Source organism: Halyomorpha halys, unplaced genomic scaffold (genome assembly GCF_000696795.3).
Source record: "Halyomorpha halys isolate HHAL.00 unplaced genomic scaffold, Hhal_1.1 Scaffold45.1, whole genome shotgun sequence".
Taxonomy (NCBI): Eukaryota; Metazoa; Arthropoda; class Insecta; order Hemiptera; family Pentatomidae; genus Halyomorpha; species Halyomorpha halys.
The window spans coordinates 1982194-1988130 of record NW_027113993.1 but is presented as its reverse complement, the minus strand read 5'-3'; the positions used below and the strand labels follow the sequence as shown (position 1 = coordinate 1988130).

General features: G+C 26.2%; 3 non-coding genes across 3 annotated transcripts; 2 read left to right on the top strand and 1 right to left on the bottom strand.

Annotated features, from left to right (window-relative positions):
* Positions 1-278: 278 nt before the first annotated feature.
* On the top strand, positions 279-350 carry TRNAE-UUC (transfer RNA glutamic acid (anticodon UUC)). Its single transcript has one exon. It is a non-coding gene; the product is annotated as a tRNA-Glu (tRNA).
* Positions 351-2243: 1893 nt separating this feature from the next.
* On the top strand, positions 2244-2315 carry TRNAE-UUC (transfer RNA glutamic acid (anticodon UUC)). The gene has a single exon. It is a non-coding gene; the product is annotated as a tRNA-Glu (tRNA).
* Positions 2316-4117: 1802 nt separating this feature from the next.
* Positions 4118-4189, bottom strand: TRNAE-UUC (transfer RNA glutamic acid (anticodon UUC)). Its single transcript has one exon. It is a non-coding gene; the product is annotated as a tRNA-Glu (tRNA).
* Between the last annotated feature and the right edge of the window lie 1748 nt (positions 4190-5937).

Genomic DNA, 5937 nt, shown 5'->3' with positions numbered 1-5937 from the left:
AAACCAATACTTTATAACCAAACTAAATGAAAAATAAGATAATTTAATGAATAACCTATGTTTTATAGTTAGAATAATCCATAGTCAAAGACATAAATTTAATTTAATTTTGGTAGTGAAAACTTAAACAGACGGTCAAAGGTTCATCAAACCAACAAGTCTTTGAAAGATTATTAATCAATAAAACATATTCATTTTAAATTTTAATATAGTAACTCTTTAGATTTTTATTATTATTTTATGTCAGACTATTAAAAACTTTGTATTTAAATAGCATCTCCGGTATGGTCTAGTGGCTAGGATACCTGGCTTTCACCCAGGAGGCTCGGGTTCGATTCCCGGTACCGGAAAAGTATTTTTTAATCATTTTAATTTATATAACTAAAAATATTATTCTTGACAATTGTTATAGATACGTCACATAAATAGGACGAATTTTTTTTTCTATTTTTAAGATTGATCTTTATGAATACATCACTATTTTTGTTATGATTTTGTTGAATTTTATTCAATTAAATTAATGGTACCATAAGTTTCAATCGTTTGAATCATGGATCCTAGAAATATGATTCGAATATCTTTAGATAAGTAATGTTTATACCTCATAAACTTGCTATTAATAAACATTTTATTGTAGATTCATAAAAAAAAAAAAAATTAATTAAAAAAAATGACTTTTCGACCATTTCCTATTAGTACAGCCAAAAACGTTAAAAACAAAATTATAAAACTTATAAAATAAAAAATCAATTCATATCTTGTTGTTCAGGAAACAATAATGTATGAAAAACTGTGTGCGAAAATATTGAAGTTAAAGATTTGTGATAGGTTTAATTGGAAGTACGTTAGATTATTATTATAAAAATCAACCATATAAATAATAATATAACATATTTTATATAAAAAAGACCATGAAAAGTAAAAATCGTCTCAATGAATTTTCTCCAAATTGTTAGCTTTAATTTTTAAGAACAGTTAAAATTAGAAGTGCTAATTTTAAACACTCTTGGCGACTCAGGCTGCAAGAATATCTTACAATTAAATATTCTTATATGTTATTTATACAGCATGCTTTATTTATCATACTTTTTAAGTGTACAATAAGGTAGTGCAGATTTAAAACAACTACCAATTTTTGACGAAATCTTTTATATATTTCAGATTTAAGATCTAATAAAATATTTTTTAAAAAAGTAACAACTTTCAATTGTTCAAAAAGCATCAATACATATTTTAATTATTTCAGTGGGAATTCCAATTTTCTTTTTCATTAACTCAGTGTAAAACCTTATTCCTCCGCCTCTTTTCACGCCTTTTTTCTAAAGTAAACTTCGAAGCACCACCAAAAAAACGAATATTTTTTTTTCCTCTTTGTAATTTCACTTGAAAACTATAACTCTGAATTAGACTTAGCTATCTGAATTGTTAATTTTATCCTTGCTGTGGCCCTAGAATGAGAAACCTTTTAATAACGAACAAAAAAAAGTTCTTTGCCTTTATAAAACTCAGGCACCACTCAACTGTGGGATTTGATAAAACAGAAATAAGCACCGGTCCTTTCGGCTTTGTGCGTTAAAGAGGTGTAAAAGGGATCAGCTTCTTTTCTTGAGTACCCATTACCGCATTACCAGCCGTTCTCTTGGATTTTTCCCCCAAAGTGTGTTGTTAGAAATATTATTGCGAAACTGTTTATTTTATATATTTTTTTTTAAATCTCATATTTAGTAGCTTCTTGTAGCTGATTTGTACAGAATTAATCACATAAAAAATAAATAAATATCAGAAATTATAAAAAAATTATTACAATGTTAATCACAGTTTTTCTCTCATTCATTTTTATGTCAACTTCATGAAAGGCCATTTTTTTTGGAAAAAATTAACGAGGCAATGATACTTAAAGACTATGTATTCTTTTTTCTTAACAAATAAAAATAGCCATTTTAAATTAAATAAAATAAAAATTTAAGCAATAAAAAAAAATCAAAATAACATAAAATAAAAAGGAAAGTTAACTAAAATGCGTAAATAAATAAAAACAAAACAAAAATATAGTATCCCATCATATAAAATTATTCATCTTTGATTTGAAATTCGCTCCAAGTCGATCAGTTTTAAGAGTAAATCTTGTTTAATGTTATGAATATATAGAGTATTGTTTTTAGATTTGAAAGATTAATTAAGTTATTAGTTTCATCTAATTATTCTACCTCACACAATTCAAAAACCTGTACCAATTTTTCATCTCCGGTATGGTCTAGTGGCTAGGATACCTGGCTTTCACCCAGGAGGCTCGGGTTCGATTCCCGGTACCGGAAAATTGTAATTTTGCATGATTTTCGTTTTAATGATATTTAATCTGCTTGCCATTGGTTTATATATGTTCATTTATTATTATTTTTTAAAAATATTTTTATTGACTTGTTCTAAAACTCGCTGAAGTAATCGTAGAGATTGAAATTATCTGGAAATTATGAAATACTCGTATGTTTCTTGTAAAAAACTGGTTCATTACTTTTTTTTTTTTAATTTATTTTTATCTGGTCTATTATTCGGTACAAGTCGATCTATTTTTGAAGTACAGTAAATCTTGTTATGAATGTGTTTTTTTTTTCGAAAAAACTTATAAATCATTTTATGTTAGCAGAGAACGTTGAATTCAGATTTAAGTAAATTAAGTTAGTCATTAGTTTCATCTTATCATTCTATCTCACCAAATTAAAAAAATAAACGGGGTTATCCATCTCCAGTATGTCTAGTGGCTTGGATACTTTCATCCAGGAGGTTCGAGTTAGATTCCCGGTACCGGAAATAGTAATTATTCATATTTTTCGTTTTAATAATATTTAATCCGCTTAGCATTGGTTTTTATGTGTTTCTTTATTATTATTTTTGTTTTATTGACTTGTACTAAATCTAGCTGATGTTATCGATAAAGTTAGTGATTAAAATTATTTGGAAATTATGGAATAGGTCATGTTAAAAACTGGTTTATTGTTATTATTATTATTTTTGTATTTTGGTCTATTATTCAGTCCAAGCCGATCTTTTGTTTTAAAGGTCACTAAATCTTTAGTGGTATCAAAATTTTCTTAAATTAAGATGTGGGTAAGATCCTCACCAATAATGAGAGTGTAAATTCAACCTCACAGTTAGCGTTCAAACAAGTTTTAAAAGTAGTCTAGAAAGACAAAAATAATAATGTTTCGTTTTTCATCTTGATATCACAGCCTTTTGTTGTACGAAAGTTAAAAATTGTTAATTTACACATTCATTATAGGTAAGAATCTCAACTACGTTTCGATTTTAGAGATTCACATCACTAAAATTCCAAAGTAATTTCCATGGAGTATAATTTAAATCCATAAAATGATTCTCTTTAATTAAATAAATATTCGAATTTTCGTTTAAATAAAAATTCATTAAAAAAAAAGTAATTTACTAAAAGAAACCAGTTTTTATGTAACATCTACTCCGTCATCTCTAAATAATTTTAATGTCTACTATAACTCTGGTTATTTATATATCAGAACAATAAAGCTAAAATGAATTTAATAATAAACGAACATACAACTGGTTTAGGATATATTAAATATTACTAAGATAAAAAGAATATATAAAAAATCATCATTACGGTACCGGGAATCGAACCCGAGCCCCCTGAGTGAAAGTATCCTAGCCACTAGACCATACCGGAGATAGATAGCCTCGTTTATTTTTTTAATTTGGTGAGATAGAATAATAAGATGAAACTAATGACTTAATTTATTTAAATCTGAATTCAATGTTCACTGCTAACATATAAAGATTTATAAGTTTTGTCTAAAAACTCCACACATTCATAACAAGATTTACTGGATTTCAAAAAACAGATCGACTTGTACCGAATAATAGACCAGATAAAAATACATAAAAAAAAGAAGTAATAAACCAGTTTTTTTACAAGAAACCTACGAGTATTCCATAATTTCCAGATAATTTCAATCTCTACGATTACTTCAGCGAGTTTTAGAACAAGTCAATAAAAATATTTAAAAAAAATAATAATAAATAAACATATATAAACCAATGGCAAGCAGATTAAATATCATTAAAACGAAAATCATGCAAAATTACAATTTTCTGGTACCGGGAATCGAACCCGAGCCTCCTGGGTGAAAGTCAGGTATCCTAGCCACTAGACCATACCGGAAATGAATTACTACATTAATTTTTTGAATTGTATGAGATAGAATAATTAGATGAAACTAAAAACTTAATTAATTTCTTCAAATATATTATAAATATTCATAACTTTAAAAAAGAGATTGACTTGGACCTGGAAACTATTGTTTATTTATGCATTTTTTTAACTTTTCTTTTTCCGTTTGTATTATTTTAGGATACATTAATTAATTTTCTTTTCCAATTTTTTGTGTATTTAAATTTATAATGACAATGTTCAAACTATGTGAATAATGCTACAGAAATGTTACGAAAGGCCATATATGTATTAAAAAAAAATAATAGAAATATGGAAGATCAAAAGATAATAATGAATTGTGTAATTGTTATTATATAGTTAGTGAATGTAGCAATAAATTATACATCATTTATGAATGACGTAACAACGAATATTCACATTAAAAAAAATTAAAAAATAGTAATTTAATCAGTTATATTTATATTTCATTTAAGGACAACTGACAGTTTATTTAATATTTACATACCATAGATAGGGGTAATTAGCAAGCAATGGCAGTAAGTTGTGAATTAAAATTATGAATGGGACAATTTTCCTCCTGAGAAGCTTGTACATACATATTTGTATAAATTATATTATATCTAATCCGTGTATAGTGTATCTATAATTTGTGAGCCGTGTCAGTGCACCTATGTGTGTGGGGTAATTGAAACAATTTAGAGGGTTTAAGTGCATCAGGTGGCTGAGGGTATTAAAGCCATTACTGCAGTCATTGTAATTAGGAACCACGAGCTCCTGGCCGAGTAAGCGAATTTTCTCAACATTTGCAAGCAAATGACGTTACTCATAACCAAGTTAGCATGAGAACAATATTCTCAGCCTTCAACCCGCTTGAGAACGGTCTGGGTATGATTATCCTTTATTTATTCAGTATATCATACATTTTTCCATACATATAGTGACATTATTTACTATATATTTTTTTCTTAAAGCTATATCAGCCTATATCATTTTATGAAACATTATTTATTATTTTATTAGTCTGAACTCGTTTTATTAATAAAAGAGAGGAGAGATTTCTTCATCTTTATTTTTCATTCATATTTTATTTAGAAGAATATTCAATCTATATGTTAGTCTGAGAAAAAGCTTAAGTGCATAACGATTCTAAATAAAATCTACTATCTAATATTATATCAGTGACACATAAAAAAAGGTCAACATCATTATTTTTAATGTAATTATTAAAATCATTCAAAAAATCTATAATTATTATAGATATATAACAATAATCAATAAAAATATTAATTTTTTGTTTCTTATAATTAATTATTTACTTGTTCTTATATCATTATTACCGACCGTGAAAACCCGATGTTTTCGGCTCAATACCCTGTTACAAACGTTTACAAATAATTTTTCATATGAACCCAAAATTTTTTTTTTTTTTAACTGTCATATATCATAACAAACATTTGATAAAAGAAATAAAACATGTTATTCTGCATTTAAATCTTAGTAAATTATCGTTTGATATAAAATTCTGATGTGGCGTTCAAGCGAAAGAAACATGTTTCAATTAATTAAAAATACAAATTCAACTCCAAAATAAAAAACCGATCTGATGGATATTATGTAAGTTTATAATTTCTGTCTATCTAGATTAAAATTTGTTTTGAATATTCTACAGAAATATATGAAATTATAAAAAAAAAGTCTTTGTTATTTTTTTGTGTATTGTATTTATATATAATAGT